Consider the following 23,813-nt stretch of genomic DNA (forward strand, 5'->3'; position numbering starts at 1 on the left):
CTCTTCATTGAAACATTACTCAAGTTCTTTCATGTGGCATGTCTGAAGTCAGTATTAATAAACAATTTTTATGCATCAAAACTGTATTTCTACAAGTGACAGAAAATATTCAAATTGCAATCCATTACGCAAAATAAACTTAAAAGCTGTTTTATGCTGTTTAGAAAATGGCATGTTAGTGTCCATTTAATGTAAAGCAAATTACAGCTCACTTGTTAGAAAAGAAACTACGATTTGCAGTGGTATCTTTATTGTGTGGTTATTTTCGGCCACAAAATATTATATCTGAGGTGTTCAATTTCAATTTGAACAAAACACAAACAGATGCATGTATGTGCAATTAAAACATTTAGTTTTATTAATGATTCAATGTTATATCTTGACAGTAATAAATCATTCTGCAATATTTCGATCAAGTTTAAATGAAAGCTGGTACAGTTTCTTTCAACTGTTCCACTGTATAATAACTACTCTGGTAGTCGTGTGTTTGGATCTGTCCAATGGCCTCTTCCGAGCAAAATAGACAAAAACATCTGGTTTCTACTTTTTATACGCGCGTCTCTGAAAGAGCGGGATGTATTATGTGAACACCCGTGGCGGGCGGACGGGCGGCGGGTGAGCAGACTCTCGGCATCCAAAGCATGTCTGCTCTCTCAGTCGAACAGTTTTCATCCGATCTTCACCAGACTTGCTGACAATGTTAATGGGCATAATACCTCGGCCAAGTTCGATGACCACCCAAAACGCCCCAGGCACTCCTGGATTATGGCCCTTGAATTATGCCAAATTCGATGACGGGCGTATTTTGTGACAGTCTGCCACTCTTGTTAACATAACAATTTTTACCGTATTGTCTCGTTATTTTTAGTTCCAAATCAGTAAAAATTAACAAGAAGGACAAATCATTTTTGCATAAGAAGTCATTGGTCTATCAAATGAAATTTTACTATTTAATTTGCGAAAAAAAACCCATCCTGAAATCAACCACATATATCATGTATGTAACGGTTTGGATAAGAGTAAACGAAAAATCTATCCCCTTTACAAATGCTGTTTAAAGGGATGTTTCTTTTGGCAAGTGCTAACGCAAATATTAAGTGTGAGGTGTGCGTTAATGTGTATAAAATTAAGTCTGGCCCCATGGAGCTTTTGCACCAAAACGTTTTCTATTTTAACAAACTTCTTCCGGTCATCTTGTATCCATATCAAACGATCTTGAAATAATTGTCTTCCAGACTGGCAGCAGAAACATCGGTATTATTAAATGCACTAGTAAAATTAACAATTTCATCAATATATCAATTCTTATTGATCTACAAAAGAGTATTTCTTTGAAAGTATACATCTCCATTTTATAAGCATATACATTTATAAAAATCTAAATATAAGTGATTGGTGGGCATGCTTCGTTTGTCGGAAGATATAATTGAACATGTATCACTAATCGATTATGTTTTCAATTCAAACTATGAAAACATAAGTCAGAAACAAACATTAAGCAGTAAGAAAGGTCAGTCCAAACCACAAATATCCAAAGAGACTAAGTTAGCCAAACCGGTGTACACTTGTTATCAAAACAGTTGCATTTATGTTTCTACTGCATTCACAGTTTTGTGTCCTTTTGAATATTTTCTACTACATATCACAGTTGATGCATACATACAGAATTTATTATCAAGTCCAACCAAAAGGTTTAGATTTAACTAACAATAAAAACAAAATTTTAAAACACCTGACACGTATTTAAATAATTTCTACGAGTAAGATAAAAGGATTTTAAGAGATGGCAGCATAAATTTAACAGATATATCGAAACAGAGAACTTGTCATTATTAACTTTATCAAAACAGTTGCATTTATGTTTCTACTGCATTCACAGTTTTGTGTCCTTTTGAATATATTCTACTACATATCACAATTGATGCATACATACAGAATTTATTATCAAGTCCAACCAAAAGGTTTAGATTTAACTAACAATAAAAACAAAATTTTAAAACACCTGACACGTATTTAAATAATTTCTACGAGTAAGATAAAAGGATTTTAAGAGATGGCAGCATAAATTTAACAGATATATCGAAACAGAGAACTTGTCATTATTAACTTTAAAAACTTTAGGTACAAGAAATGCACACATTTCCAAACAGAACTAATGCTTGAAATACAGTGTTGAAATCGGAACTGACGTTATTTTCCAGACCGTCGCCTCTATGCATGTCACATATAGGAACATAAAGATTAGCAATATCAGTTTTGTCAGACAAATATTTCAGCAAGTGCCAGACCTTTTAAAGACCATTGCCTGTAAAAAAAAGCAATACATTAAAAGTATCATTTAATGTCCTATAGGAAATAATTCTGTCTCGTTGTGGTGACACACGCTGATATAGATATATACGTCCTTTAGCAACATATAAAATATGTTCTCCGATGTTGTAGTGCATGTACTTCTAATGTTAAGAATAAAACAAGTGAGAAACCTCGGATTCTGACAGTAAAACTTTACATTATCTCCTATGGCAAATAAAACACATGAATTAAATATGAGCGAGTTTTATTTTCATATAAAGACAGCACCAGCCTTTGACATATCGCTACATTTGGCATGATATCAAACAGATTTTCAAATCAATTTAATCAGTCATAAGCTGTTTCTATTTCACATCATTGGTTGAAAATATTTTGTTTTAGCTCGATTATTTTACAAAGTTAAATATGAGGTTCGTTTTTTATTCTTCAGTGTCATTTTCGGACCTGCCTGTTCTTTCTTCTGAATTCATTTTATCTTCGCCTTTTTACCATCGTTTCCAGCTTCTCCTTTACCACTTTGCATTCTATTTTTAAGACTTACCGCAGAATCAACTGTTCTGTTTAGTTGTGAACATCACTGAATTATAATTATCTTGTATTTTTTCAGATGATCATCTTTAGCCCACCATCATCAGATGGTGGGCTATTCAAATCACTCTGCGTCCGTGGTCCGTCGTCCTTCCGTCCGTCCTTCCGGCTTAAGATCACATTTGATAAGGAGTTCACTTATGACTGGTAAATGACACATAATTATTGATTTGAGGTCAAATGTCCATTGCACAGTGACCAGATATTTTTTGTTCTTTGTGCAGGGCGGGTGGGGTCGTGTTCTACGAGGTCTTGTTTACTAGCAGTTATAGACATCGCATGCTATGGTACATTTGGATGTTTACGGTCGCCGTAGACAGAGAGTGATCTGTTTTACTCACCTTCAGTAAGATAAGATGTGTCCTACAAAGAGTGTCCATTAGTGAAAGTTAATTAACCTTTAGTTATTCCGCCGCGCGAGAACAATGTTCAGATTATCTGCATAACTATTAGCGGGTTAATGTGTCTGCAATAGCCCGACGTAATAAGAGTGTCAAAATAGATGAACACGCGTAATTTAATGTCCTCTAGGAAATACCTCACGTCACACTCTCATCATAAACGTTGATAGATAAAATTGTTCTTTCTGCGATGTTTGAGTAGCAACCATTGTTATATTGTTCATTTGAATGAAAATATTTCGCAACTTGTATACATGCGATGAATAAAAGAGATGAAATTGTAGAGCACTATTCAAATACATGTACCACTTCAACGTTTCCTTTAATATTTAATACGTATATATGCAACTGTGCTGTAATGCTTTTACTGTGTTTTACTGCGTTATTTGGAATGCGAGCCAGATTTTTTAATTACCAGACAAGATCCGCTTTTGACAATATTTGGGATGAAGTTAGGAAAAAACGAATGTACAGTAATTTATAAAAAAGAAATCAGTGTGTCATAATATTCTGTTTAGGAAAGACGAAAATTATTAGGTTATTTAACATTGCTCTGTACAATACGGAGATATATTTTGACGAGTAGCTGGGTACGAGTCCAACTATATCTCGCATTGTACAGTTCAATGTTAAATAACCTTTTTATTCTATATCTATGTTATCTTAATTTAAATTAAAAATGATTCACTGAATATTGTATTTCTGCCTTCCTCATTTCACGACGCATAATTGAACTCTGTACACATATGTAGAGCGCCTACTTAACCCGTTTTACATTCGGAACATTTCTACACGTTTCGGGCTTTATCGTATGTTTAACATTGGACTGTTGAACCGTCCAAATACAGAAAAAACAGGTTTTTTTGTACGCACGTGCGTCCAATACCGTAATATATTGTACGGTCACGTGTTGTAAATAAACGTTCACGATTCGATAGATAGAATAGATATAGAATAATAAGGGTTATTTTGTCATACGTGTCTTCAATGTAAAATTCATATAAAATTGTTTCTAAAAGGCTTTCAAGGAAGATAGTTACATTAAGTATGTGCGTTATTCTTTCTATTTGAATGGCGAAAAGCGTTTTTGCGAACAGTTTAACAGTAGAACACAGTTTTATTGCTTTCGTGGCTAGAGGGCGTGGACGGTAGCATGCATATCCACTACCGTCCATGAACAGGCTCAATCAAACCGAGCCTGCAACATTTTCATTTTTGTCGTGTTGAGCGACCTGTGGAGTTTCCACTTTTTCTATTTTAGGTAACCTTTCAATGCTGTTGAGAGTTTCAAAATCGTAAGCCAAATTTGTGTTGTGTATCAATGGTTTTTCTGCGCCGGGTTTTCAGTTCCCTAAATTAAAAAAAAGAAAAGAAAAAGGCTTTAACTTTCGACTGCCTTTTAGTTTTGACTTTCACTCACATAATTTGAAAGTTGGCGTTTTAGAAGGGTTTAGTATCTTGCAGTAACTTAAGCTTTGCTGGCATATTTTGATATTTGTAGATACCAAGTATTGCCGTAAGCTTTGTAGATGGTATCAATTTAAAGATAGACGATTCACGGGGTCAAGAGCCGCTTACCTTGCCCATCCGAACGTCTGTGATATACCGAAATAAATCTATCTATCTAACGAACCCCTGTTTGTTTAATCTACGCGTGCATTGAGACTGTATGTATTCATACTTGAAAAGAAAAGAATATCACCTTTATATGTAAATCGCAAGATTAATGAATAAGTATATGATGTATACATTGTGTAAATAAAACAGAAAGACTTTTTATAAAATACAGATACTGATTTTGAACATTAATTTGATACAGACCATTTGTATTAGTGTTTCTTACCTTCCCCTTATTAGTTTGTTTATTTAGTAAAAAAAGACACAATTATTTGATTCAATATTAGAGTAAATTTATTATTCGTTTTTAAAATAATTGTCAAATAGTTGTTGCAGTCAGATTATCTCTTAACTTTAAGTAGCAGTTGCGATTTTCACTTTTAGTCTTTAATTCCCGTACTAGACAACCAAGATTTCACAGTGTACACTAAAGTTGCCACGTCACTGGAGAATTGTTTTATAATAACTAATGAACTTTTTATCGCAATCACTTATGCATTAACTAAAACGATATTTTTATGAAAAATTCTGCCTGATTTTCAACTACCGTCCGTGAACAGGCTCAATCAAACCGAGCCTGCAACATCCGTTTATGTCGTGTTGAGCGATCTGTTGTTTTCCAATTTTTTATTTTTGTAATAACCACAAATTAAGTCTGAAAATCCATTTTGTCTAGACATTATTATAGCTTTATAATAGTTTTGAGGAAAGTAACATTACTATAAGGTCTTTACTGCTATCTGGTGCAATTCTTTCATTTTGAAAACAGTAAAGCTGATGTTTAAAAAGTTCGTTCGCTTGAGACTGCTAAAAGTTTCAAACATATAATTTTTAAAGTGGCGATATCTCAGAAAAGAATTGAAGGAACAAAACATATTGAATGAAGAAAAACTAAATTTTTGTTTCTCACAGTCAATGTATCACATTATTATACAATTCATGTAAATGACTTAATTTCCACAGACTGTAAGTCTATAAGTTTTGTCTAAGTATGTTGCCGTTTATGATCTGTTGTATTGTTATTTTTAATGGACAACAATAACCGGAAAGAAAGGACTTGAATTTCAGAGGTCTAAGCCCTCGATTTGCCGCCTATTTGCAACTGTCCTGCGAGACATGCATTTACTGTACATTGCCAATGCACAATTCGCGGCGTCAGGTGTCGTCGTTGCAACAACCATCATTAGCGGACGATTTGATCTGTTAAGCACTTTAAGACTAAACAAAAAAACATAAAGAAATCTGAAACCAAAGACCACGAAAGTCCAGTTCAGTTCTTTTTCCAGGTAGTCTCATATCCAATCTGAACCACATTTGATTAAAACAATTATTCTGACCATGCTTTGTTTAAATCAAGTAGAATAACAATCAAGTTATCCAAATATTTAATCTTGTGGCCTAGTTTATTACTTTAGTTGACAAATATTCCTCGATGTAAGTACAGAGAGCTAAAATCCTGAACAAACGCTTTACATGAGTCATTTTCCGTTTCCGTTATAAAAACTTTTTGTGGTAATTGCAAATACGGTAGGCATACGCTATACATTTGTGACATGGTCTCACATACCTAATAAGAGCGCGTTTATAAAAATAATTGCGTAAATATGTCTTTTAGCAGTTATTCTCAAAAATAAGATGGCGTCGTTTTGAAAAAAAACATAAATAAAAAAAGAAGTCCGGCAAAACAGCAAAATTTATTCTAACCCTATGTTTTACCCTTTATTTAGCATGAAGGTAGGATAAAAGTTGTTGATAAATTATGGCATGATAAATAGAATAGCAGGTAACTGTCTTTTGAGAAAGGGATTTCTTAGACTCGGCTAGATATAGTCCGGAAGGAGCTCGGCTAGCCTTGCTCCTTCCAGGACCATATCTAGCCTCGTCTAGGAAACCCTTTCTTAAAAGACAGTAACCTGTTGTTCTCTATTTCGCGTAAATTGTTCTTTGGTATAAATGCAATGAACGAAACAATTAAATGAATAGACTATATGATCGTACTTTTTGTAAATTAGATATACAAGAACATGTCGTATATGATTATTTCACAATTCTTTAATGTCAGAGGTAACACTGGTTCTGTGTTTGACTTTAATGTCACGTGTGGAGGAAAACGTTAATATTAGCACATGCATTATACAAAAAATGACCATATTTCAATTTCAAGCTTGTAACAGAAATGGTATGCATAACACCTGCGTGTACGAGTTATAATTTAAAGACATGATTTTATGTAGGTACGCAGGTGTTCTGAAAATATACCTTAAACATTTATAGAAATATTGATAGCTTTTTTCGTACGTTGTCAGCAATTTCGACGTACATGTATCATATTGAATTCGGTGCAGTAAATCATTTTACTATATCGCGAACGAATGCAGAAACTTCGATTTTGTATTTTTCTGCGTACATATGCAAAGCCTTATGAGAAACTAAGAGTCTCTACGTACGTACACAGAAAAGTCATGTCATATTATTTAGTGAATTCTTGCAATGAAATGCTATAAACAAATAAAACTCTGAAGTACAAGTTTGCGTAAACTATGCGCCAAATTTAATATCTAATGTCTGTGTTCAACAGAATTCTGATGTTTTAAGCAGAAACCCAAAGATATGAAACTCTGCATTTTAACACTTTACTCCCACAAACATATAATACGGGAAATTACACTTACAATAATTTGAAAAATGAATGAAAGGTTTAATGATCCTGCGTTTACGCTCAGAAACTTCATGATTTTACATTCTACCTTTTCCTCAAATATATCAATTAAATCTGAATGACAGAGAACGTAGTATATAGTTATTCAATGAAAAGCTGGAAGTTGTATTTATACTTAAATATTATGTATGTCATTCTAAATTTAAAAGATAAAACAAGGGCAAATATCTAATGAAAATAACTACGTTCAAAGAACGCAATCATATAAATACAGGTGAAATATTATTATAGCAACAAAAGTTTTACGCACCTAATTATTACGGCAGAGTTTTCATCAAACATTGACTCCTGCATGCACAGACTATGAAATGTAGAAATATGTAGACGTCAAGAAAGAGTACAAAATATCCACCTTTCCTCAAGGCTGAGGGAACCAAATGGTAAGAAAATAAGACTTCAAAGGTAGTACATAGATTAATTAAAAAGTAATTATTTCACACAAATATTGCATTCAACAGTGTTGCGGCTACGTTCAATGATTACGGAGCAATGAAAGATTTTCTTTATTACTATATACTCAAATGAATACGTTTCGTAGTATTTTTTTTTTCACACAGCGTCTAATTATTTTTGGGGAAATATTTTGAAAAGTATCACAAAGCAACTGTTATAATTGAATCAGCTCAAGATTTAAATGTTTTATGTGTCACGAATAACAATATTCATGTAAAAGATGTTCGAACAATTTTGTTTTGAAAGCAATACACTGCACTTTTAAGGATATGACAGTAGATAATTCAACAGTGAATGAAAACTAGATAAAAGAAATACAGCATCCTAAGTATTGTTTCTAATGAGGATATGTTTGTCGCGTCCTGTGGTTTTATATTTTCTTCGTGCCTGATAAATAAAATCTGGAAAGTAGATCCCTCAAAAGACATAATTTATAAGAAACGCTGAAAAGTAATTATACAACTGAAATCGTCTTCCGACGACTTACAATGATGTTTGTCAAGACAAATAAACGTTGCAATACAGTACTTTACAACAACGTAGACAAATTAATCGAAAGTTTTCTAAAAAACATTTACAAGTATATTCTTATACCTATGACTGATATTCTATTAAGTTGTGCCAAACGAAAACTGTAAACAGCTCTCCAAATTAAAAGCGCTACAGACCATGCATGTATTTAGGGTCTGGCATCACGGAAACAGAATCGCTTGAATTTAACTAAAAAGATCTGACATTGTTGTCAGCGATATCTTAAAGCTAATTTGTTTTAAATATAGACTAGCATAACTTGAATTCTTGCTAGTATCCGATTGTCAATCAGACAGTTTGTCGGCGGTTCTGTTTTACTATCTACTGGTAAAAAAGCAAATCAAACAAGATATTTGAAGCACTGTAGAACAAACAAAAAGAGCCCAACAGAGAAAGTCTAATTAAAAAAAGAAAACAGACACCTGAAACAGGAAACATGAAGATGATCAACTTGTTTATTTTACGTTTATGACAAAGATCAAAAGAAATAGCGAGATGTTAGGAGCGCTGTACCCAATAGCAGTGTATACATGTTTTTTATTGCAGAAAATGAAAATAACAGGAAAAGACATTACTTGGGAGTCTAGTTCCATTAATTCTGCACAAACACTTATAAACAATTGAAACACGGCATCATACGGGATCGACAACAGAACATGTTTTAATTGAAATGTTTAGGTGTAAGATAAGTATTACGTATAGAAAAAGATAAAGATTTAAATATTTTTGAAAACATTTATTCCAAAAATCTCCATGTAACGCAGTAATACTAGTAGTCATTGTAAGAAACAGGATTCATTCGTCGTGAATAGCAACTAAAAAAGGTAAGTCTTCATGCTCTTTAAAATGTGTAACAAACATTCTGTTTCATGAAAAAATAAAGGGTTTAGTGCTTGATATACAGAAAATGTGACTTTAAGGTTTAGCAGTATATCACAAAACCACAGCAATTTTTAGTGAACGAACAACATCTTTACAAACAACCTATTGTGCCGTCCTTTCGGTAAAATTGGATACTTAAAATATTCTTAGAATGTTGCCCCCCAAACCCACCCACCCCTTTAAAAAAAGAATGTCATTTGTAAAGAAATGAAAGTAAACAATTGTCAAAAACGATGTTTAACCTAGTTATGTAAAGTTTAAGCACTGAGACTTTGTTGCAAATGCATCAGAACGAAGACATGTAACCAGATTTCTTTTAATGGTGAGCTTTTAAAGGAACTGTACAGAAGTGTGGCCCCTTCATGAAGTCCCTTTCCAGAATTCAATACATAAGGTGATCCGCTACCGAATTATCATTTCTTCCCTAGGTAAGCAAGAACTATATTTTCTACATTTAAGTTCGCTTATCAATTTACGAAGACATTTTCATCGGTTGACTTTACGTTTCTTTTAAACAAACTTAAGAAGATACCACTGACTGTGAAGGTCAACGTGATCAACGTTGTACTCATGCAAGAGGACATAGCTTGGATCTAGTCATAACCGAGTCAATAAATGGAGCCCATGTGGAGAAATGTGGGCCTGGACCATTTTGATCTGATCACTGTGTTGTTAAGGTTCTCCTAGATGTAAAAAAGAGACTATTCCTGGTAGGAGCGTATCATTTTGAAGCTTCAAACATCTGATCGAATCAGAATTTTTCAGTGACCTTAGTGCAATATACGTTGATTAGAATATCAAAGAGTATCAACAAGTTTGTAAACGAGTTTGAATCGGAAATAGAGGATGTCCGGAATAAGCACGATCCTCTAAAAGAGAAAACTATAACTCAGAGAGCACCCAAACCGTAGTTCAATGAAAATTTGCAACATCTAAAACAACAAGTTCGATAGTCTGTGCGATCATGGATGCGTTATGATATCAGTGTGAGTCGTTCAAAGCAGTAAAAAACGAATACAACTTTGAAATCAAACTTCGAAAGAGAAACACACACAGGGAAAAGATAGAGAGCGCTCTAGGTGATTCCAAGACTTTGTACAGATTAGTGTCTGAACTAACTGGAATTAAATACTACGTCTTCAGAGCTAGATATTTTGCCAACACGTATTTTAAGATCACATGTAGACAAACTTCTCCCTAGTATCACTAAATTGGTGAATTTATTGCAATAAGGTGTTTGCCCTGTGAAATACAAAAAAAAAAAAAAAAAAAAAAAAAAAAAAAAAACACCTGTTGTTAGACCTCTTCTGAAAAGCAGGCCTTGAACTACAGCTTTCCAATTATCGTCCTGTGAGTAACTTACCATTTCAGTCAAAACTTAATGAGAAAGTTGTTCTTTACAGAATAAACGAAATGTAAGTCAAAACAGTTTTTTGCCTAAGAACCAGCCTGCATAAAGGAAATATCACCGCAGTGAAATTGCGCAGCTTAGGTTGTTTCATGATAAGTGGTATGGAGAAACAGGAATCATGGCCCTTATTGCAATTTACTTTTAAGTGAGGAAAATGACATTGTCGACCACGGCATTCTGCTTAGATATCCTAATAGCACGGTATGGTGTCTGTGAAAAAGCTTTTCAATGGGTAGACTCCTACTTAAGGCCTCGTACTTTTAAGGTTCATGTCAATAATGCGTATTCATTATACAGCCAGCTTGAATGAAGTGTGCCCCAAGGCAGTTGCTTTGGTCCGTGGCTGTATCTTACCTACGCTGGAACTGTTTTTGGTGTCATTCCCAAATCCAAATCCGTCTACCGTTTTGCAGATGACAATATAGCAAATAAAAACTTTCGTCCCACATCTGCTTCAATAGAATCAAAAGAGGTCGGAGACCTCGAACAGTGGGTAGTTACAACCAATGACTGGATGAACAGAAACAAACTGAAAATGAACAAAAACTGAGTTTATTATGTTTAGTAGCAGACCTCAATTGGACAAATGTTTCACAACTTCGATTAGCATTGCTGGTGAAAGCTCGATTAGATATCTTGGTGCATTTCTTGATAAAACCTTGAACTTTAACGACTGTGATAATCGCAAATGTCGTACAGCCATGTTAAATTACCTACGAATTAAAAACATTCGAAAATATTTAACCAAAGCAGCCACTAAAATTTTAGTATTTATTTCCAATTATTTCAAATATGGACTACTGTATGTTATAGCTAACGGCGAAGTGCGTAAGATGCAACGTATTCAAAACATGTGTGCAAAACGTGTCCTTAACAGATGGAAATTTGACAGTTCCAGACAAGCATTGTATGACATACATTGGTTGCCGGTGAAAGCAAGAATTAAATTTTAGATACTATCCTTCATGTATAACTGTCACACTGGCAGAGTGAGTGAGTGAGTTCAATGGGTTTTACGGCGAACCGACACAAAATGGTCATATATCGCCGAGTCACATTGGCAGAGCACCCATGTATTTAACATAACTGCCTGCATAGCATGTTCCCAGTAGACAAGGTTTGAGATCGTCAGAAAATTCTGAATGTCATTAAGTGCAAACTTTTAATGACAGAAGATTTTGTACTATTTGGCCAAAATTGTGAAATGTAGTTAGCATTACCCAAAAGGAAATTTCTTGTAACATTAAAAAATCTAAAGACACTGTATTTCAGAGACTTCATTGCATTGTTTTAATTTTATTTATGATTGTTTTATAGGTGATAACAGCAGGTGTTAGTTTTTAATTTTATATGAGATATTAAATTTTATCATCAATATTTTAAGGTTTGTTAAATTAAATGTACAACGCCATTGAAAATATCATTGTATAGAAATAGGCATTCAATCAAATAAATCAGTTTCAGTTTCTATTGGCGTTTGATTGTAAGTGAACAATCTTATCAAGACTTGGCTTTCTTTTTCCAGTTTACTTCCGATTTCTAGCCAATGGTGTTTAGATATTATAATAAATACCCATTTTCCCTAGGACTCTATTCCTATGGACTAGCATTCCACCTGGCATTTCCTTTCATCCACCCTTGAGAAGTACAATGTTGATGTTTGATATGCTTTACCATGACCTGGCTTTTAAGCCCCTCCCCACCCCCGCATCCCTATTTTTCATCTTTCAATCATTAACACGTTTCCCTGTTCCTTATCGTCTCGTACGATATCCGTTTGTTTTTCTATTAACAATATATTTATCTTGACGCACATGAAAGTCTCTACGACCCTGGAAAGGGTTAGACAGTGAAGAAAGCCAAGGCTACTGTTCAGTACAAATGATGAAAGCGATGATTCAATATATCATGTCATTAGTAACATATACAAATCCACAAATTATTGATATTAGTTTAATACTATTTCTAAAACATCATTGTTTCAAAATAAAAAAGTGGAAAGACCACAGGTGGCCCAACACGACATTATCGGTTTGATTGAGCCTGTTCATGGACGGTAGTGGAAATGCAAGCTACCGTCCACGCCCTCTAGCTACGGGTTGAGCAGAACTCAACATTTAAACATGTTATAACTACCAGAATATGATTTAGAGACATCCGCAGATGTATTCATACGACGGTGCACATGGAACCTTGATGCATAGTGTAATTCCATGAAAAGCGGCGTGTGGTCCCCATATGAAAATAATGGCTTTGCCTTAAACGAGAAAACAATGGGCAGAACTAAACAAACTGGAATTCAGAGAGGGGATCGGTGGTTATGGACCCTGCATATCACAGAAACTGCCAAAAGAAAAAATTAAGCAGGCACCACATCCAAGGGGTGATTAAACAATACCCAAAGCTTTTAAAGCTGGAGTTCTGGAACTACCCAAGCCGAAATGGTCAAGCTGAAAAATTAAACAGTACACTAACACAACATAAATGCCGTACTGAACGATCTGAAGAAATCAAGAATTAATTTTATTGTAGTAATGAGATTCTTTGAATAGTTTCACACAGATATATTTCTATAAGTTACTATTTGACAAAAGGTAAAGGGGTGGGGGGGGGGGGGGGGCTTTATTTAATGTCGCATCAACATATGCTGCTTAGCTTTTGTGCGATGGAACTGCCACTACTATTTTTGTAAGTCTTTGATATGACGCAGCTATGTATCGCACCCAAGACCTCCTGCAATAAAAGCAGATACTCTACTATTGAGATAAGACGACGAGAAATCGAGTAAGAATTTTAAGCGGATTACTCGAAATTTCAAAAAGAATTGATTGATATGTAAGCAGATAAACAAATACCTAGATTGTAAATATATTATTTATTCAACACATTTCTGGCAATTGATATTATCCTTAATTTGTTCTTATATTTTTCATTAGGGAAATAGAACTGCTATATAATTTGTTTTGCCTGACAATTTGTTATTCAACTGTCAAGAAGGAAACTCCCTCCGATTAGATTTACTGATGGAAAACTTATTAAAGTTTTGTTGATCCGTCTCATGTGTAATACAGCGACTATCACTAATTCATCATGAGTTAAAGGAGGTTAGGATTATTATTTGATGAAGTTTTATATTTAATCTGTATTTATGAAAATGATTCTTCCTTTCAGAATTAAAATCCGAATGTTGTTTACATAAACTTGTAAGACTGTTCCTGATATAAAATAGATCTGAACAAATGACACATGCATATTAGACAAGACATTACATAAGTCGATGTTTTACAACTCTCTAAATCCAAACAATTTATCCAGCAGAATATGAAAACAATTTATTTTCTTCCTGTAGCTAGGGGCTGTCTCATTATACGCTTTCAGACACAGAACGACGTGACATCGTGTAGATGTGACAGGTCGATGTTATGCTGTTTGAAACTGACAGCATTTTCATATTAAACATTTAAAGTAGAATGTATTGCAAATTACGCGGAAAACACTTATCTTTTTATCTTTTTACAAACAATTTAGATTACTATAAGATTATTATCAAAAAAGTTTCTAAATAATCAAATTAGGTCTTCAGTGAAGATTTAGACCAAAAGATGAATAATTTTCAGCTTCGAACTCTAATTTAATCAAGCGGACATGAGTGAGGTGAGGTGCACCATAAACCGGTTTAAGCTCCCCAGTCGTGGCTTTACCACTGACCGTTCCAAGGCGGTGCCCCACCTTTATTTGTTAGTTTTGTGTTTGTGTGTGTTGGTCGTGTGCGCGTCCGCACGCTGGTTTTATGTTTTTTGGGGACTGCGTTTTTAGAACGTGGTTTTCCCTGTTGGATATTTATCCTTGTTTTTATTATCAAAACAACACCTTGTAATTATGCAATAAAGCGTATGATCTGGTTAGCCGTTTCGATTAATCAATAGGTAAATAACCTTAGCTTCACGGCGTCAGCTTCAGGTGCCTCTAAGCAAACTAACAACAACGTAAAGTGATTTTATTATGATGTGACTGTGTTTTCTTTTTTCTTATCTGACTTTATTTGTGATAAGAGACTGAACTGAATATGCAAGAACCCCTTTATTTATTAGAACTTTGGAACTAAAACACAAACAAATTTTCTAAAGCTAACACTTAGTAGAACAGCACATGACGACGTTATTGCAGACGATTGGATTTAATTTAGTATTTAACGTATTTTAGAAAAAATAAAATCAGCTGAAAAGTATAAACTGAACTTTGATTTGTTCCCGCTCTAGACCTTTAAGACAAGTGGATAACACTATACTTAAAGGGTCCTTTTTTACTATTATTGTGATATTGAAATGTTTCTTTTTAGTTTAGAAAAGTTTTTAAACGCATTAAATCTGTGTTCGTGCAGGTTTGCAATAGGCATCATCGGGTCTGAAAAAAATAAGAATGTTGTAAACCTGTATCGAACTTCGATACTAAAACACAAACAAATTTTCTAGTAGAACAGCACATGACGACGTTACTGCAGACGATTGGAGCTAATTTAGTATATAACGTTTTTCAGAGAAAATAAACTCAACTGAAAAATATAAACTGACCTTTGTTTTGTTCCCAGTCTAGACCTCTAAGACAAGTGGATAACACTTAGTAGAACAGCACATGACGACGTTATTGCAGACGATTGGATTTAATTTAGTATTTAACGTATTTCAGAAAAAATAAAATCAACAGAAAAGTATAAACTGAATTTTGATTTGTTCCCGCTCTAGACCTTTAAGACAAGTGGATAACACTATACTTAAAGGGTCCTTTTTTACTATTATTGTGATATTGAAATGTTTCTTTTTAGTTTAGAAAAGTTCTTAAACGCATTAAATCAGTATTCGTGCAGGTTTGCAATAGGCATCATCGGGTCTGAAAAAAAATAAGAATGTTGTAAACCATTCAAGTGTATTGTTTATGTTCTTTATTGCCATTTTAAAACGGAATCAATATGTGTCAATGTAAGCTTTGATAAATTATGTAGATACAAATGTACTGTTGCCTAAGGCTAAGTAACGTTTAGTATCTGATATAAAAGCATGCTGCAACTAAATTGAACAGTTGATCAATATTCATTGGTAGAGATATTGTGCTTTATACTGAAGACGCTGTTTCTGTAGTTTATGGAAAATTTGCTGTTATGTTTTACTTATTCTTTAATTCAAACATACAATCACTCACTCAGTATCGTCCTGTTACAATTATAAGAAGGGGCCCTCGTTGCCGAGTGGTTAAGGTCGCTAACTTCAAATCACTTACCCCTCACCAATATCATTTCGAGCCTAACTCGAGGTGTTGAATTCCTACTCTGAGGAAGCCATCCAGCTGGCTTATGGTAGGTCTGTGGCTCTATCCCGGTACCCGCCCTTGATTATATAATACATGGAACGGAATCCTGGGTCTTCCTCCATCATCAAAAGCTGGAAAGTCACCATATGACTTAAAGCTCTGTCGATGTGACGTTAACTCCAAAACAAATCAAAATAAGAAACAATCAAACAATATAATTTTGCTAATTTCGCAACTTTCCCCTTCGACAAAATAATAAATGACGTACAAAAATGTTGGAACAACTATATGAACACAAAATTAAGTAACATTTAACTGATGCATGGATCTGTACTCCCCTAATAGTATTACATTTTGCAGAATGGAGCATAATAACTCGTTTAATTTACCACATGACTACATATGTCATTATGTTCATTGGACGTTTCGTTACATTCACTTGAGCCTTAGACTTAAAAGCAAATGGTAGTTTATTGAAGTTTCTTATAGTACTGTGATGACCTAACTTTATGTTCAGATTTCTGTCTAGACAAGATAGCATCTTATAGTCTTGTCAAGGAAAAAAGCATTAAAAGAAATCCTAATGTTGACTCGGACTATTGCTTCTTATTACTTAAGGTAGTTAATGGAAGCAGTTATAGTATGATAAGAAAGCTATAATCTATACATCATGTTAATAGGTCAGTCAACGTTTTTGAAAGAAATTCTGTTATTCATAAAATCAATAACAAATATGCTTTAACAACTGTTGTTTGTTGAAATATAAGAATTTATAAACTCTCTTTACTTGACAGTTTAGGATTTCTAATCTAAGAATACGATACGATACGATACGATACGATATGGTTTAATTGCAATACAAGGCCTCCGGCCCAAAATACAGATAACATTACTTCAGTTTTAATGTTACATAAAAAACAAACATACATTAAAACAATACTTCTAGGTAAATGTAAATACATGTTATTACATTAGGCGCAATGTTGCTAACCTTTGTAATACAAAATATCACGCAAAACATTTTGATACAAAACATAGTAACATTTGATGACTGTGCAAGTTACAAGTTACTGTCTCTCAGTTCAAACGCATTGACCAAAAATCTTGCCAAAGAGAAAACACTATCAATTCTAACGTCAAACATTATAGTTATAAACAAATGTTCACACTCAACTGCTGTAATCCATTCATTTCTAAAGTATCTAGCTCTCAATTCGTTATACAGCGGACAAAGAATAAGTGTATAAGAAAGAGTAAAAACGTTAACTGTAATAGTCTCGGTTTGAGAGACACAGGGACATAAACCGGAGGTCTTATACAAAGTACATCAACAAGCATGTAGGTACACGCTTCACAGTCAGTTCATGACATTTCTGTTACGGCGTCAAAATGATATGAAGCCAATTAAAAACTAGACACTGAAACATCTTTCTTTTCCAATTTAATATTGCAGAACAAAATGTCACATGTAAAGGTTTCGTGCAATTTCTTTGCTTTGTTGTCAGAAACAAAATGGCCAGATGAAGAATGTTTGAATCTGCGAGAAACTTGCAGAGTCTTTATACAACTTTACGTTGTTGAAATACAGAATATCGAAAACTTTAATGGGTGGAGGAACCTATTCTATTAGCCTTGTGATTTTATAACAAAACAGTCTTTATACATAGCCGATGTCAAGAATTAACAAAGTAGACTGTTATAAACATATTGACTGACAGAAAAAGCATGAATTTCATTTAAGAACGACCATGCCGTTTAATAGTTTCAAGGGTTCAGAAGTCATATGAGAAACAATAGTACCACAAAGACAACAAAGCATATAATTAAAGTTGAAGTACCTTAAAATTACTTGAAATCATCTACTCATGGCTTTATAAGACAATTATTTATTGGTGAAATTGTTCAATTTTATGTTTCGTGTCCTTTGTGTATTTCAATTGATTCTTGCAGATAAGCTTTAAAGTTTGTAGTTTTATATCTATGGTTTGATGTTTGATGCTGAGCCTACTTTATTTAGAATCCTGTAGACAGTTATTCTAAAGATAATCATGATTTTCCAGCACAACTAGATCCTTATCCCTTTATCCACTCGAGTTCTATGAAACTGGATTGCTTTTCAATCAAACCTATCATGAAGTTAGGGACTTCTTTTCCGTCGGAAGCACTTCATTTATTTTGGTAACGAGGGGTAGATCCAATCAACCTTGACATTGAGAAAGATAAACACAAGTATAAACCATGATCATAGGATTATTCAGAATACTAGTAGTTAGACATAACCTTAACCTACATATTTGGTAAATCGACGGTAAATCTAATAAAATGAATGAAATGTTTCACAAATGTGAGAAATTCCTTTACACATTTCTTTCTAATACGTTATAGGGCGTACTTTGATTGACATTTCATTAACTCAAAGCGAATGAAACCGTAAAAGGCATTCCAAATTAAAAGCGGTGCAGACTTTAAATCAAATTGTGATCTCGAATCACAAAAATAGATTCACTAGAATTGTATTATATATACACACATCTTAAAATGTTGTTATATGAATATATGAATAGCATTTTTATATCAGACAGCCAATGGCAGCATTTATTTTAAATAATCTTATTCTATTTCATATCTAAATGAAAAGTACACAATATATCTATAAAATGAATTACTTTTTTCGTGTGTCCCTAAAAATATATTCGCATGAAATCTTTAACGGCACATAATACCGAAAATTTACTATACCAAGCTTTCAGTAGTCTACAAGTGTGTAAACACTCAATAGGATAATCACATTATACATTATAAGTCAAAGACATTATGCTTTGAAGGCAAGGTAGTAATTGACAGTTATATGATAATAGTGAACGTGATGCGTTAAATGAATAAGATTGATAGACAACTATACAACTACGAATCGATTGTAATGTATTGGGCAAATTGTGTAATATCTCACGTCACGGGGACAAAATATATTTTAAACATAATAAATGATTTTTTTTTCCAAAAGAAGGAACTATTACAGCAGTGAAATCTTCTGTCCAAATCAGTTTAGATATCGTCATTGAATCCCCGTTTTAATTACAATTTTTCAATAGAATCTTCCAATCTACTTGTCATATTGTCAATGCATAACTGCCATTCTAAATTGGGGTGGGTGGGGGTGGGGGGGGGGGGGGAATCCCAGTTAGGTGTCTGCGCAAAATGTTTTTTGATTTTATTTATATTTTATGGCAAGATACCTACATGAATTAGGTTTCATTAACAAGTGTTACTGTTAACAGTTTTGACTTACTTTTATAGATTTCTACATTTAAAGTGGGTGGGGTAATTTGACATGTGACCAGCCAGGAACACTATTTCCGTTATTATTTTTTTAAATGGTTCAGATTTTTTTACCTGAAATTTTTATGACAAAAAAACTATGCAAAGGGCATTCACACAACATGTTGCATTTTAAATTGTCTTGATTACTTTAAACATCACAAAGCCACAAAGTGGCCTGATCAAATTTACTGATTTTCAATGGATGAACTTCACCAAAAAGCTAAAACATTGTTTATTAATTGAGATATTCCAGTATTATTTTCATCAGATATTGTAAACTAAATGAACATTAAAATTTCAGTATATCACTATACTCTGATTTATATTGGAAGAGTGGTACACACTCGAACTAGGAAAAAGTGGGTGGGTAAATAAACATTCGAGGCAACACTATTACAGGAATAAAAATTGTGCAGTTGTTAAGAAATGGCCTCAGTTTGTCTACTACTATCTTGATTTTATTAAATACAGCCTTTGGTGATAAACTTTAACAAATATTTTTCCACTATATACATGTGTTCCATGGAAAAAGCATGGACTTTAAACACGACATGTAGACAAACAAAATTAACCCTGAAAGCTCAAAGTATTTAACAAAAGGTTTTGTCTGAGGCAGTATATTTTGAGGAAAGCTATTTTTATAATTGAGATTAAATTTTCTGCATTTGCAATTTCAATGTAGTTTCGAATATACATGAATATAGGTCTTCTAACTGGTAGCATTGACAGTCTCTTTCAGGCAGCCTTAGTGTAGGTAATTTTAGTTCCAGGTACGAACATATACCAATTGCACTCAATAAGCCACTATAAATATAAGTTCCAGGAAGGAACAGACACTCTAAGTTTCAAGAGAGAACAAACAGATTGTTCCAAACAAGTACAAAAGTTACATAATACATATATCTGTCCTTGTTAGTTCCAAATAGGAACACTTATTTCAATGGAATAACTTCTTTCTGTTCCTACTGCGAACTAACAGTAATTACTTTATACAGGATCTAAGTATTACCTGAAATATATTTGTTTCTGCTGCGAACTTTCAACTCATAAATGAAGGTCGTACTCAGCTGTTTTTCCCCTAGAAACTTCAAATCTTATGTATTCATATTTGGAACTAACAAGGATCTATATATGGCTGAAAGGGCCAAATAAGAAAAGTTTGCCCCTTTCAGGGGCCGTAAATCTAGAACCCATGAAAGAATCGGTTTTCGAAAGGAACCGAGATCTTATTGTGACTTAAGTCGTGTGTAAGTGTGGTTAAAATCAAGAATAAAATGACATTTCTATTGTGTTCAAAAGGTTATTAACAAATGTTGGCCCTTTCCGGGGTCAATCAGGGGCCGTAACTCCGAAACCCATCATTGGATCTGACAGATTCATCATGTGGAATCCAGTATTTATTGTTGTTGAAGATATGTTGCAAGTTTAGCAAAGTGTAGCAAATCAAACTATAAATGAAGTCTCTATATGGCTACAAAAGCCAAAATAGAAAATTTTGGCCCTTTAAGGGGCCATAATTCTGGAACCCATGATGTGATCTGGCCAGCTTTCGAAAGGAACCGAGATATTTTGCCAATACAAATTGTGTGCAAGTTTGAATAAAGTTGATTGCAAAATGTGGTCTCTATCTTGTTCACAAGACATTGTGGACGGACGGATGGCGGACGGACGGACAACGGACGGACAATGGACGAAGGTCAGTCACAAAAGCCCACCCTGTCACTATGCTAAAAATAGCTTTCCTCAAAATATACTGCCTCAGGCAAAACCTTTTGTTAAATACTTTGAGCTTTCAGGGTTAATTTTGTTTGTCTACATGTCATGTTTAAGGTCCATGCTTTGAAATACTGTTGAAAAACGGCGTTAAACCCAAAAGAAACAAACAATTTTTCCATGGCACACATGTATATAGTGGACAAATATTTGTTAAAGTTTATCACCAAAGGCTGTATTTAATAAAATTAAGATAGTAGTAGACAATCTGAGACCGTTTCTTTGCAATTGCACAATTTTTATTCCTGTAACTGTGTTGCCTCGAATGTTGATTTACCCCACCCACTTTTTCCTAGTTCGAGTGTGTACCACTCTTCCAATATTAATCAAAGTGTACTGATATACTGTCATTTTAATGTTTATTTAGTTTACAATATCTGATGAAAATAACACCGGAATATCTCAATTAATAAAAAAGTTTTAGCTTTTTTGGTGAATTTTGTTCATTGAAAATCAGTACATTTGATCGGGCCACTTTGCGGTTTTGTGTTGTATAAAGTAATCAAGACAATTTAAAATGCAACATGTTGCGTGAATGTGCATTGCATAGTTATTTTATCATGAAAGTTTCAAGTAAAACTTTTGAACCATTTTAAAAAAATAACGGAAATTGTGTTCCTGGCTGGTCACATGTCAAATTACCCCACCCACTTCAAATGTGAATATCTATAAAAGTAAGTCAAAACTGGTAACAGTAACAATTGTGAATGAAGCCTAATACATGTAGGTATATTGCCATAAAATATAATAAAATCAAAAAACGTTTTGCGCAGACATCTAACTGGGACCCCCTCCCCCTCCCTTTGTCTTAATAACTATAATTATGATGAAAACATGTAGATTAAACTCACAATTCATGAAATAAATAGTGTTTATTTTATTAAATCATGGTAAATATTTGTTAAAGGAAAAGCAAAATATAACTTTCGTTACACTTACAATCTTTTTGTTCGTTAACTTTTCGTTTCTACACAGTGATTTTAAAGTCGGTAAGTAGGTTGTTTTAGATGTGTTACAATATCGGAAATGAAAATCAAATCATTCTTCATTTTCATTCTTATTTCTTCTTTATTAACATATTCTTCTAAGTCAAACAATATTACTTAATCTATTGAACTGGCATATGCAGAAAAATCATATTTTATCATTTAGTGAATTCTTGCAATGAAATACAATAAACAAATAAAATCCTGGAGTACACGTTACATAAATATGCGCCAAAAGTAATATTGAACGTTTTCCGTTCAACAGAATTCTTCTCCTTTAAGCAGAAACCCAAAAATGTGAAACTCATTGCATTTTTCAATACTTTACTCCCACAAACACAAAACACGTGAAATAACACTTACAATAATTTGTAATGAAAAGCAAAATGATTATGTGATTACGCTCAGAAACTTCATGATTTTACATTCTCCTCATTCCGTAAATGTACATTATCAGTTAGATCTGAATGGCAGAATAGGTAGTAAAGAGTTATTTCATGAAAACCTGGTATAGGTATCGCAGGGTATTATGGCGTTTTAAATGTAAACAAACAAAACAATAACATAAAATTAAGTCAGTACACTACGTTTATGATGCAAACAGCAGTTCGTTTTTGGCCTAGCAGTAACATACTTTTTCGTCGGAAGTTCGATTAACAGAACCGTAAAAAGTTTATTTTCAAAACCGTATCAAATAAGACAACACGAGTAGATTAATCTATTTCTGTCTTGTTCAGTAACTGACATATGACACTATTAACATTCCTGTTTTAAAGTCGCTATGGGTGGTTTTAGATGTGGCACCATATCAGAAATGAATATCAAATCACTCATTTTTATTCTTATTTCTTCTTTATTACCATATTGTTCTACTAGTAGGTCAAACAATGTTACTTATTCTATTGAACTCACCTTTGACAAGTGTTTTCTTTAACAATTTAAGCAGACGAAAATTGTTCGTACTATATACTTTGGTGTAAACTGTTGGCCATGAACGAAGCAATTAAATGAATGGACTATATGTTACAAGACGTGATCGTACTTTTTTTGTAAAAAAGATCAACAAGAACACATCATAGATGGTCATTTTACTGTTCTTTAGTGTCAGAGGCAACAATGAATCGCGAAGACTGGTTTGGGTGTGACTTTAATGTCAAGCGTAGATGAAAACGTTAATATCAGCACATGATTTTTTGTTTTATTAGTTTAAATTTCACATATACAACGCAATACAGAAAGTTCAATATTCTACGCATTTACACTGTTGTACAAAACGAGGTTACCAATCTTATGATATGATAGACCAATACTGAAATCGGCATTGCTTACAGAATAAAGGAGAAAAGCAGTACTAGAATTAGAAAGGGAGAGTAGAAGAGTGTTGGCGTTTATGTTAATTCCTAGTCTGAGCGTTGTTAATGTGTTTCGAAACGAGTATTTATATGTATGTGTTCTCTGTTAAATATTTTATAGCGCTCCATTTAGCATTATGCGTAGCTAGTTCATTCTTAGTT

Source organism: Mercenaria mercenaria, chromosome 4, assembly GCF_021730395.1.
Source record: "Mercenaria mercenaria strain notata chromosome 4, MADL_Memer_1, whole genome shotgun sequence".
Lineage (NCBI taxonomy): Eukaryota > Metazoa > Mollusca > Bivalvia > Venerida > Veneridae > Mercenaria > Mercenaria mercenaria.